The sequence below is a fragment of the Pecten maximus genome, unplaced genomic scaffold, assembly GCF_902652985.1.
Source record: "Pecten maximus unplaced genomic scaffold, xPecMax1.1, whole genome shotgun sequence".
NCBI lineage: Eukaryota > Metazoa > Mollusca > Bivalvia > Pectinida > Pectinidae > Pecten > Pecten maximus.
In genome coordinates, this window is record NW_022979801.1 from 32,921 (window position 1) to 46,143 (window position 13,223).

The 13,223-nt window shown below is 33.0% G+C and overlaps 1 long non-coding RNA gene across 1 annotated transcript in view; it reads right to left on the reverse strand.

The window, feature by feature from the left end:
- The window catches only part of LOC117319214, a 31,452-nt gene extending 19,238 nt beyond the window's left edge, over positions 1 to 12,214 (reverse strand). The window contains exon 1 of the long non-coding RNA XR_004530622.1: positions 12,127 to 12,214. This is a non-coding gene — a long non-coding RNA (uncharacterized LOC117319214). The remainder of the gene's footprint in view (positions 1 to 12,126) is intronic.
- Positions 12,215 to 13,223: the final 1,009 nt, after the last annotated feature.

A 13,223-nucleotide genomic window follows, 5' to 3' on the forward strand; every position in this document is an offset into this window, starting at 1 on the left:
CTAAGGCACTCTGTTTTGATAATTCCAACAAAACACTCATTATCGCTAAAACAATTAAATCGGAGACATGCGTTTGTCTACAGTTTTCACCAGTACATGTGTCGTGTAATTGCACCTATGTTGGTGTTCCTTCTAATTTTTCGAGCTGCATTTATGTCCATAGTGCTATAAATACCAGCTATTTTTACTGTTTTACATCTCTAATTGCAGACGCACAAAGGCATCAGATCTGTTTCCGTGTCATTTGATCGATATCTATCTGATAGGTAATAAGAGAACGAAGTCATACGGGACAAGTAATTATTTAAACAGTAGTACCTTAGCCATTTTACGTTAGACAACTTCTGATTAACATCATTATATCCACGTTTGTCTTTATTTTGTTTGGCCGATACGTTTTGACTAAAAACAGACACAAGTTCGGGGTGTTTAGGATTGTTTCTCAAATCCAATCCGGATCTACCTTGCTAAAATCTTAGTTCAGTTTCTAGGATTTAGTAAACCATTTCAAATGCAAGAATGTGATCAGTAACAGTTGATAGTAAACTAGACTTGATAGTCTAGTTCACTGGAGTTCACAAGAAAACTCCACGTTACTAGCTTGTGCACTATAGTTAACACTGAACTACACTGTGAACGTAATTAACAAAAGTCAATAAGCTTGTGCATTATAACTGATGTATATGATATTAATATCATATGTGCATCAATATTGAAAACTTGTTAAGTAAATTAGTAACCCAAATATCTCAAATAAATACAGGATACGACACATTTTACTTAAAAGAACATATTATCACAGAATATATAATAATCGTTTACCTTTCATTTACCTGTATATATTTATTATTGGTGTATGTTTTGGTTTCTTTTGGACATTTTTTTTCAGATTTCATTATTTCTGATCTAAAATATTTATTGCATGATGGATTCTTTGTTACATTAAAATCATATCGGGCAACCCTTCAGGAACGTTTTTACCTCCACACAGTTATTCCTATCGGAAGTAATTTTCCTGGAATCTACCTTTGTTTTTAAGTTCCATGTAACCACATGAATCGGAAAAAAATCATTTGAAACACACGAAGTATTATTTTACTTATATATGTTTATATACATTTTCTGTATACACTTTCACATTGTGATTCTTTCGCAGTACCCGGTAACCCTACTTTATATAGCAGTCCTGACTATACAATTGTATAAGATTATCTAAATATCACTAATTGGCCTTGATAACTTTTAATTGGTGTACACAAAGAAGGTGTGAACCATCTAGTACAATAGGATTAATTTCGTTTCTCGAAAAACTGGAAATCCAGGTAAAATTTGTTTCGGAAAAACAAGGTTGTTTACACAGGGGTCAATTCTTTAAAGTTACTATAGAAGGCTTTTGTCTCGCTCAACCATTTTTGCAAAATCCAGGTAAATACAAATAAAACATGCAGATCAATGTACACTACAAAACGTTCAATTTCATTTTCATTTTACATAAGCGCGACATAGAAGTATAAAATTCAACAGATCTTCTACATTATTTTTGTTGTTTTGAACGGCATTACAGCGCTCGGACTCAATATAAAGAATTTGTGTCCGTATACGAAATCTACTTAGTATTCGTTCTGTTTTCGCTTTAAGACAATTTATCAGATCTTATTGATTTTTTAGAGCTATCAGCAAGGTATTGATCAATTTGACATTTTGAAGAATTATCGAATGCATTGTGTAATTTCGGAAAAGATATGTCGAGCAAGCATTGCATAAACGTTTCAAATAAAGACTTTTATTATGAACTTATAGATACAGTATATTGTAAATTCTTTTAAAAACTCTTAGACCCAGTCCAAAATGTTGAATAAATATAATTTTTAAAGACGTAATGTATAGTTGGAAGTTTTTGGTCGTACATGCAAGTTTGCAGATTCAAAAATGTGGTAAAACCACCGTCCTCGTCGTTGCTATGACAGCAGATCAAAGTTGCGATCACGAATGCACTGACAAAGTGAAAGTGGAAGTCTTATGCATAGCATGCCGTTTTTTCTTAATTCTTTACATTTACACCTCCTATTGAATGAGGTTGTTTTACCATACCTGATCAATTGAAATATAGGAAAACTAACAAAAACACTGAAAAACACAGAATGACGCAATGCGGGATTTGTAGACACGTCATCGGAATGTACAAGTTGAAACAATGTGCGCAGTGTATATTTTACATGAATCCACTAATGAGCAGCAATATGGGACGCAACATTAACCCACATGCGCATGCAATGAACGAACTCACAAATGATACAGTGCATTCCTATTGATGTCATGTTGAGAACTTTTAATTTGTGTACACAAAGGAGGTGTGAACCATCTGGCACAATATGATAAAAACTTGAAATCCAGGTAAAATTTGTTTAAGACAATATTTATTTACTTGGGGGTCTGATGTTTTAAGTTAACATAGAAGGCTATTGTCTCGCTCATTCATTTTTGCAAAATCCAGATAAATACAAATAAAACATGTAGCTAGATGTACGCTACAAAACGTTCAATTTAAAGAACTATTTTGATATGTGAAACAACATATTTAATTTGATATATTTAATAATATTCATGGCGAAATATTTAAAAAAAAATTACACTTTTTGCATGCTGATAGTTTTATTTGCTTATAAACGCTCGGATGTCTATAATAATGTTGTTTTATAAACTTCTTTTTGCATAAGCGCGATATAGTAGTATAAAATGCAACAGATATTCTACATCATTTTTGCTGTTTTTAATGCCATTACAGCGCCCCGACTCAATATAAAGAGTTTGTGTCCGTTTACGAAATCTACTTTGTATTTGTTATGTTTTAGATTTAACAGATTTTGACAAATAATATTTAAATTCAAAGCTATCAGCAAGGTATTTATAAACTTGGCATTTTGGAGAATTATCGAATGCATTGTGTAATTCCGGAAAAAAAATGTCGTGCAAGCATTGAATAAACGTTTCAAATAAAGGTTTTTATTGTGATCTTGTTGAGATATCCTTCTGAAATTCTTGAAAGCCGAATACATTTTGATTGATTTTGTTGTCTTATTACAGAACGTATTTGCGTGAATACCGTTAAAACACGGGTAGCCTACGCCATTCCCTTATCCAAATCAGTAGCGTGTGTACCTATCCCTCGCATCAGTCGCTGCGCTTACTCTCCGTAACAATGACCCCAGCAAACGTGAACTTGTGAACATGTAACGAATCAACACACTCCGAATTCCTCACCACAGTAATCTAAGCCAGAGTTTACCGAGGGTAACACTATCGCATGACTTACTATAATGAAGATATACACAGTAAAGCTTTTTATTTTCTTGTAACGTATTATACTATATAATGTAAATAGTTGATAACGTGGAGCTAAACCAGGCTTATATCCAAATTGCGCATCTGTGATGACCTTTTCAAATTCGCTCCATTCTAACAATATCTATTCAGAAGAGTAGTTAATACATTTGCTATATTACTAATAAAAGTAATGTATCTGTAGTTATTTACATTATTTCATCTTGCTTTTTATGCAAGAAAAAAAAAGTCACACGGTGTCTTAGCTTGAAGGAAGTATCCAACTTCCAAAATGATATTGAATATCTTTAATAAGATAGGTGAAAATAATCTTTATAGTCAAGTGAAACTTTAATCATCTTATTAAGTTGCACATTTTCTTTTACTTCAAATTGCGTATATGGATCAATATAAAAGAAGTCAATTATAATCCAGTTTTGGATTTATCATGAATTATATTATATATATATATTATGTTTTTACTTTTTTTTACCTGTGCATGTAACGGGTAGCTTAACTGTAAACACCCGACCTTATATAATTTTTTGGGACCACCTATATATATATATTTTCTTCAGTTTTGAGAGAAACAGTATGACACCGCGCATTATAGCTATAGGTCTGTCCCCAGGTTAAAAACCTTTGTTTACCTGAACAAAATTGTGGTAAATAATCAACCTTCATCCAAAGTTATACTTGAAACAATATAGATATTTATTAAACTTTTGAAGTAGATGTAATATTTATTGTCCTCAAAGTAATTCATTTATTTAGTTTGAGTTATATAAGGTTTTAGAAATATTGTTGAAAAGTCATGCCAATTAACTAAATCCATCTATTTACTTTTTCTTTATTTATTTATTCTAAAACGGATTGTACATTATTGTTGTTCTGTAACATTACACTATGCACGGTTTTGTTGCAAAGATATGCAACTTACTCTAGTAAGGTCGTATCTTGGTATTACCAGGAAGTGGAAAATATGAAATCATAAACTGAATGTCATGTTAAGGGAATGAGTGTGAAAGTTGAGTACATTGCTTTCTAATCGAAGAAAGGTATGTGTATAGCAAATCCATGATCAGTGCTAGGACTTTCATGATCCAATTTAAGTTAAATATTCAAACCAATATAAAAAGACCTTAAACCGTACGTCTCTCAATATGACCTTCAGGAGGAGACGTACAATATACAATGTTTATGTTGATACTAGAAATATTGATTGATATAAGTAAGGAGTTGTACATTGTAAGATAGAGACCTGGCGTGTTGTGTCACGATGAATATCATATATTTATTACAATTGTAAAGATGTTTTTTTCCCGTTAAAGAAAAGAACATTTACATTATAGGTATCTGGTTGAATAGACTAAACTGTAAAAATGTTCTGTAAATATATGTCTTCGGATTCAAAATACTGTTTATTAACTAAACTGTAAAAATAATATGTAAATATATGTCTTCTGCTTTTAAATACTGTATATTCAGTTTGAATGTAAAAATGATCGATGATTGTATACAATGTTACACGGGAAAATCAATGCGTGAATTGGGTGCATGTGACGAGTCCGTGCACCGTTCTGATCATAAGCGGTGTTACACAACACCCACGACTATCATCACATTAATATATGTTTTTCCAGAGTCGTCTTTACTAGCGTTTATTACAATGTGTGTAACCGAGCCAACCCTCGTCTATGACTGCCTAAACTGAGCTCTAGCGTTTGCTTTTACTGTTCCTATCAGATTAATTACTTATAAAAAATTGGCGTCCTGGGAAGGTCAACTCTGAGGTACACTGGTCCGTAGCACATGCCACATCAATTTGATAAGGCCCCTTACTTCTCCAGTATACACTAATTAGATGTTAACAGACCCCACCGGTTATCTATTGATATATGGAGACTGTCTCCGCATCACTTCTACACATAGTCTCTACTGGCTATACCGTTACATTAAGATTAAATTCCTGTATTAAATCTAACACAGAAAATTTTCTAATTTCTAACCTTTAACAGCAATATATGTTTTTTGTAAGACCTATTGATTTATAATGTTATTTGTTTATACTGACTCATGTGTTGCAAAAAACATGGTTTCGGACTCTTAATTTTTGTAATTAAGTGAATGAATAAGTTTTATGAAACATTATCAACGTATTTTGCAAGATAATGTTTCCAACAGTTATTTTTTAGGGTAAAGCCGCTTTAAGTATTTATATTATATTATTGTGATTTATAATGGCTATATAAGATATCTCCAAAAAACGCATTTCCACTTCCACATTAGAAATAAATATACTTTATGCGAATCACACACCTAACAAGATAACATGTGTCAGTCCTGTCAGTTCTTTCTGTCTTTTTGGGTTTACCTGTTTACCTTAGATATATCATGAAAATATATTCAGATAAATAAAATTTACCAGCTGAAATTTTGAATGTTTTTTTTTCATTGTAATGAAGAAGTTTTATAACATGGAAAAAAAAGATAAACAAATGTAAAAACCGATTACAAATAATCATGTTAAAATTTCAGCAACAATTGGTCAATTAAATTTGGTTTTCAATATCATATGTATATCGTAATATCGGTTAATCAGTTTCTGTTTTAAGACGGAGTTTTGTTCATGTCTAAATAATGAATTGAAATATATACCAATATATCAATACCCCGATATCATAATGGATAATAACATAAATATTGCATTAAATCTTAAAAAAGAATATTGTTTAAGTGCAAATATTTTTAATCTCAAAACTTTAGTTGTGAAATAAAGTGCACGTCGTAGTACACTGTGGCTAACCTGTAGTGCACTCGGTGTACTATGATAATAGTGCACTACCGTGTTTACAGATAAGTTTGCTCCGAACTGCATTATTAAACATACATTGTTTACATGCCCAGTAAGTTTCCACGAATGTTGTGAGCAAGTTACACTTAAATGAGACGTGCTCCTCTTATGCTGATCATGCCTGTCTCCAATAACCAGTTATAAAGAATCAAAATCTTACCAATGGTTTATTTCTTCAATAAATGATTCAAATTGTCTCAATCTAAATAAACACTGATAAAATAATGATTCATTTATTCATTTAATCGTGACCGATAAAGTAAAATAACTGGTATAAGTTATCTTTACAATGTTTCGTTAACCAACATAATTTACATCGGCTCTCTTATTCAGAAATATTTCAACAACTGTTGTATGACCACCGCTAACTGCTTACATTATAAACAAGAATTCCAGGAAAGTGGATGTGTCGCCTCCGCATCAAGCAATGATATGAGTTTAAAAACAAAAACAGTTTGGATATTCATTGTTTCTATTTCAAGTGTAATTTTATGCATTTATAATTAAACAAAACCAAAAACGTAATGTTTTTAGATTACTGTATTATTTGATACTTTCCCACTGATTTCTGTTGGTTTTCTCGACAGGATTTTAATGTTAGGTGTCTAACGTCCTTATCGGAATGTTTTCGTCGGTCCTCGTGTTCTTGCGTGGTCATGTGACCGGCATGAAAGACTACATTGACACTCGGTAGGTAAATATGGCCAGAACACCCGACTTACGTATTTTACAGTTCAAACAAACGTGATATGCATGTTCATTGTACTTGAAAACAAGGAAAAGTGCTGTACATTCTTCTATGTATTCACGTACAGTTACATAACGGCGTTATAAACTGGCCTCGAATTGCCGATGAATTGAATATGTTTTAAATCATTTTGACGATGTTTGTCATTTTCGAAAGCACTTTTCGTTGTTCTCGTACAAATACCTTCGCGCTCTTAAATGTTCATAAGTATTGATTTTGGGTACTCCGGTGCTCTACGACGATTTACAGAGCAAGTGTTAATGTTCATGTTTCATTATTAGAACTCTTCAGTGTTTGAAGTATCGAAATCGGCATATAGTAACAAACAAAATTTGATAGATGAATACAATGGATCGTAATGAAATTAATTAATAATTTAAATGTGCTTTTTAAAGACATAAGGTATAGTTGGAAGTTTTCAGTTGTACATGCAAGTTTGTAGATTCAAAAATGTGGTAAAACCAACGTCCTCGTCGTTGCCATGACAGCCGATCAATGCTGCGATCGTGAATGTACTGAAAACCTGAAAATTTAAGTCTTATGCGCCTCATGCCGTTTTTTCTTAATGCTACATTTACACCTCATATTGAAGGAGATTGTTTTACCATACCTGATCGATTGAAATATATATGTATAAAAAACACTGAAAAAAACACAGAATGGAGCCTTCGTGTCAGGCAGTGCAGGGTTAGGAAATGATATAGATAAATGATTGAACTGCGGTATTTTTGAATTTTTTATAACAACTATTTGACCAAGTGATTTAAGTATTACTCTATTCCACATAGATATTAAAGACTTTAGTTTTGCAAGTTTTTGTCAAAAGTCAGTTAAGTAATTAGCTATCTATACTACCTGGGACCTGGGACCTGGCGAACATTTCAAACCAGATATATTTGTAAAGTAAGTGAGATCATTTAATGTTATCTCTTGCATTTTGTTTAACCATTTAAAATAACGGTCGTTTCATCAGCAAATGGCGATAGCAATATTTCGTTGTTTTTTTCTCCAACAATGATTCCTTAGATATCATTATTATTTTAAAAAAAAATATAGATAAATTGTCGGTACATAGGTTAAAGATGAAAGAGGAAATAGGATCGCCCTAACAACAATCAAGCTCGATATTGTTTCCAATATTTTTTCTGCTGACTGTGTTTTGTTTCCATTCTCCAGGCCTAGACCTACGTACTAATGTGACTGCAGCCGCAATCGGAAGTGACAGCGGTTTGGGCAAATTATCCAGGAAGATGGCACATTTTTTGCTACAATGCCAAAGTGACAATACGGCCAAGGCATATTACTACAGTTTTAAAAGGTGGGAATCTTTTATCAAAGGACATGGCTTTAATCCTTTACCGGCGCAGCCCATACACGTAGCGTTATATATCACGCATTAATTAGACAATAATTTTTCGTATCATTCCATTAAATCTGCTTTTTATGGGATCAAATGGGCAAAGATTCAAACAATCTGGTTGTTATCAGCGATTAGTGTATGGTACTGCTGAGTTTTGCAGGTTTTTTGAGATATGACGAAGTAAGTGCATTGCGCGGTGTCGATATAAAAGTTAGCGATAGTCATTTATTGTTGTATATTGAAAAAAAGCAAAACCGATCAATACGGGAACGGTATCGAAGTTCTCATAGGCAAAGGGCATACTTTAGCCTGTCCTTACCAAATGTTTCAGAAATATATGGAGCGATCTGGCTTTACTCTCGATAATGAGTTTTATATTTTCCGTCCAATTTTCAGATCAAAAGACATTTGCAAATTGGTTTATAAAAAACGATTAAGTTACACGAGAGCCAGGGAAACGATTATTACCAGGCTACGTTTGGTCGGACCAAACTTTAATCTTGGTTTACACTCTCTGAGATCAGGCGGCGCTAGCGCGGCGGCTAACTCTAGAGTGAACGAGATATGCTGGGAGAGACACGGGCGCTGGAAGAGCGAGGGTAGTAAAGACGGTTATGTGGTGGACACGGTAGAGAAAAGGTTAGATGTGTCTAGGTCCTTAGAGCTGTAGAGTTTACCATTTGGTCCCAGCTTCACATGTCCGGAACCCCCAATTGTTGCGTTTTCTACTCTACGCGACAGGCTAGTCGGCAAAATGTAGTATTTGTGTCGGTGTTGTTTATAATGGAGTAGATAGTGGAGTTTTATGCTTAAATTTTCCAGCGTTTCGCTAGTATAAGCCGGGGAAATGTTGTATAAACGGCTCGTGCTACGCGCTCCGAACGTGTAATAGATCACGTGATACAGGTGAAATAGGGTATTGTAGAAAGGTGAAATATTATTATCTAGCTGCCCACAGTACGGTTAACACCAAAACTTGATAGGTCTTCAATGCACTTGTATTCGTTATATATATATATATAAAAAAAAAAAAAAAAAAAATATTCTGAAGAGTCACCTAGACGTGACGAAAGCGCTAGCTGCTGTGACGTGTTTTTTTATTCTTTTTAAATGCATATTTTTCGTCCGTAAGGTTCACCTTAAACTTTTTAACTTATAAATATATATATATATTGTATCGTGTACTGGTATAATTACCGAATATTTTTGTATATGTGCTGTACATCTTGATGATTAGGGGTAAAACATTTTGTTTCCTTAATTTTGTCCATCCCGGATCAGTCCAAGGTTTTCCAGAGTTTTTTATATACATATTTCGAAAAGGACGATTTATTTTGAAGCATACTATTGAGAAAAATATGTTTTTATCTCTGGTTTCTAGCCAAGGACTCGATCTTTAATTTCAACTTCTACCATAAACGTCATATACAAGGATAGGAGTGGAAGTGGGGGACGGGTTTATATATACGTGCGGGGTCATGTTACATGTACATTTGTAATTTGCTCAAAATGCAAAATTAAAATAAACTCTGGCTACCGTACTCTTCGCGACAGGCTAGTCGGTAAAATATAGTATTTGTGTCGGTGTTGTTTATAATGGAGTAGAAAGAGGAATTTTATACAAAGTGTTTAACGCGACTATAACTGTCGATTACCAGCTCATCAAACGGCGATTTCTTCTTATAAGCATTGAAAAATGTTAAAGATATATCGATACACGATTCTATAGTGTAAACCTTTACTCTACATATATATATATACTTTCGGGCTTTAAACAATGTTTATTTCGATCGATGCTTCTATAAAAAAAAAAATACTAGGAAAATCATAATGTCATTGTTTTGTCATACATGTATTATTGTATTTCAAAAACATGGTTTCGGACTCTACGTTAGATTTGATTGATTCCACTTTGGCTCTCTTGTATCTAACATTGAATTTGTTTTGAAATGCGCTAATGTGTTTGTCATTTGTGGCGTTCTGCGTTATGTATCTTATGATTTTTCAGGACGACTGATAAAATTTATATATTTTTTATATTTTAATTTCTGCTGAAATCATAACATTATTGAGTAAGAAATACAAGTGATACCTTCAAATATGAACAGTTATCGAAAGTAACAACCTAAAAGAACGTGGGAGGGGGGAATTGCTAAGGTGCAAAAATAAAGCAGTCAGTTTCTTCTTGACTACGTGTTATTATACAAAAGGTGGGTGACATCATCAGAATATACAATGATTCGTATTAAGGGATCCCGGGTTAGTATACTCATATTACCAATACATTTAAGAAATAATTAACGATGATTCGTGTATTGTTGCAGGATATACAACGAGGACGAGGATATTTTGCAATTAAATGAACGAAGGCCGCAGGCCTGAGTTATTAATTAAAATTGCAAAATACCCGAATCCGAGTTGTATATCCTGCAACAATACACGAGTCAAAGTTGACTATTTCTATTCTACCATGTACTGTTTAGTTCACAGTTCTACCTCTTTCTAATAGAAAAACGGCAAAGAAACCCCAGGAAAACCTTGTAATTTATTTCTTCAGTATTGCAGTATTTGTTGATAAAATATACATTTCTTTACAGGCACTACAGTACTAGGATCACGAACATTTATCATATCATGATTTTGAAAATTTCAAAAAAAAAGATGAAAAAGCAACTTTCGTGGTATTCGAACTCGCGTCGTGATAAAAAAGTTGATAAGAGGCTAACCCATTAGCCCACTCGGCTAAAGTAATCGTATTGTAAAATGATGAATATTAGATGCATAACATTGTAACACCGTGACTCACGAGCGTGTATTATTGACACGAGCGTGTATTATTGGAAAATAATACATGGTTTTAAACAAATCAAAATTGTCGTTGCATAGCAAACATGGTAGAATTTTAAATAAACCAGTAGATGATATTGTAACAGGACAGCAGTGTTTCAAATGATTGTATTTTGAGCTAAAAAGAAGATTAATAAACAACACAATATGAAGTGTGTAGGAAGACATGAAGAATAAATCACCACCTTCGGACAATTTAGTTTTCGGATATTCAAATAAGATAACATTTTACAATGCATTGTTTATGTACCAAAATATATTATTAATGAATGAAATATTCTACATGTTTGTTAACTAACTTTGCAGTGCTAAAATTGAATGGGATATGTACGTAGCAAAGTAATCTGCTTAGGCAGGAGTTGTGACAACTTCTCTGATAACTCAATATAGAGGAAATCCACAGGATGTGTTGAATCATTTGTCAAATTATCAATTATGTGATAAAGATTGCAATATATAGCTATAATATAACTTACACCTTTGTGGCAGTTACAAATGTTACACACCGAGTGGTTGTTGGATATGACATCGATATAGAATTTTTCATCAATATTTGAAACATTACGAAAGACACATCTTGTTGTCCTTGGGAATCAGATCGGTTTAAAGTAAACATTAAATCTTTGGAAATGCTCTATGAACGTAGATGTTTGAAACGACGGAATGTTTATAGCAGTAACCGGAACGTTATGTTAAAAATGCTAAAACGTATAAAACAAATCTTATTTATCATAGTAATTAAGATGAAGATGGTAACAACAGTAATTAGATGACAACAGACTGGGTGGGGTTAATCTTCAAATAAACAACGGTAGGCATAAATGTTGTAAAAAAATAGTTTTGTTCTACTAAACAAAAAACTTAAAAATATTAAATTGTTACCTATCTTTATTTATGACAATGCCACTTTATCTTTCTCAAAACTGATGGTAGGAAAGACGTGACTTTAATTTAGACGTTATTGGCTACCAAGTCTCCGCAGAATTAAGTTTTTACCTCGTTTGGGTCTGCTCCTTTTTCCAAAAGTTTTCGAACTTGGGATATATCTCCAGATATTGCAGCTCTCCGCAATTGCCAAATCGACCTGAATAATAACAAATAACCGACTGTATACATTCAGATAATACAATATACAATGCAATAATTGAAATAAATCAAGTGGTCACAGATAAAGGAGTCTGAATTTTAACAGTAAGTCAATACAAAACAGACTGGTATCAGCAATGTGCTATATCGAGCGCATTGACACATAACTATCGCAAGGCGTCCAACTTTTAATCTATGACAATGGAGGACAGGTTCCAGGCTGTCAAATACAGATAATTTTCAGAATCATTGTTTCTTTACTTTTTTTCAGAATTATCATCCTAAAACGCAAGAACTACACATATTTCCAGAACAACTGATTGATCCATGATTAAATTTCACATTGTTACACTTGTTTTTGGGCTTTTAACATCGCGTGTAAATGCACAGGGGTTCGAATTTAGATTGTGAGTAACGTATAACTTTGGTGAGTAACTGAAAAAAATCAAGCATTTATTTACATTATAAAACCTTATAAAATCGAGTTTTGAAAGGTTTTAGAGTGCAGATCAATACTAGATTTCTAGGTGTCGTAGTATTTCTCTGTATTCGCAACTTAGGCCTTATACTTAAGCTCTTTGAAACCAAGCCCCTGTGTCTCCAGTGACAAAATCACACATTCTATACTTATAACACTTCGCATAAAATTTGTTAAGTTTTTATTATAAAATAACATAGAACTTATAATACTCAATTTATCATGAGCATGTCATAGTTATATAGATCAACATCGTAATAATCAAAACATTGCTTTACAATACATTTTGTGTTGCCTTGCCACGAGAGTAGCTAACTAACTGCTGTAACGATACTTTGTACAAACGCACGATAAGTAGAACGACGTTACAAAGTGACACACTTACGGCATACCGTTGTGACTTAATTTTGCAATCTGTCGGCGCGAATTTTGAAATGGTTAACGTAAGTATAATGGTTATTCGTCAATTTTGTTGCCTGCATGAACTGAGTAAAAGAATCGATCCTCGTGCAAATGGTACACAATTAAT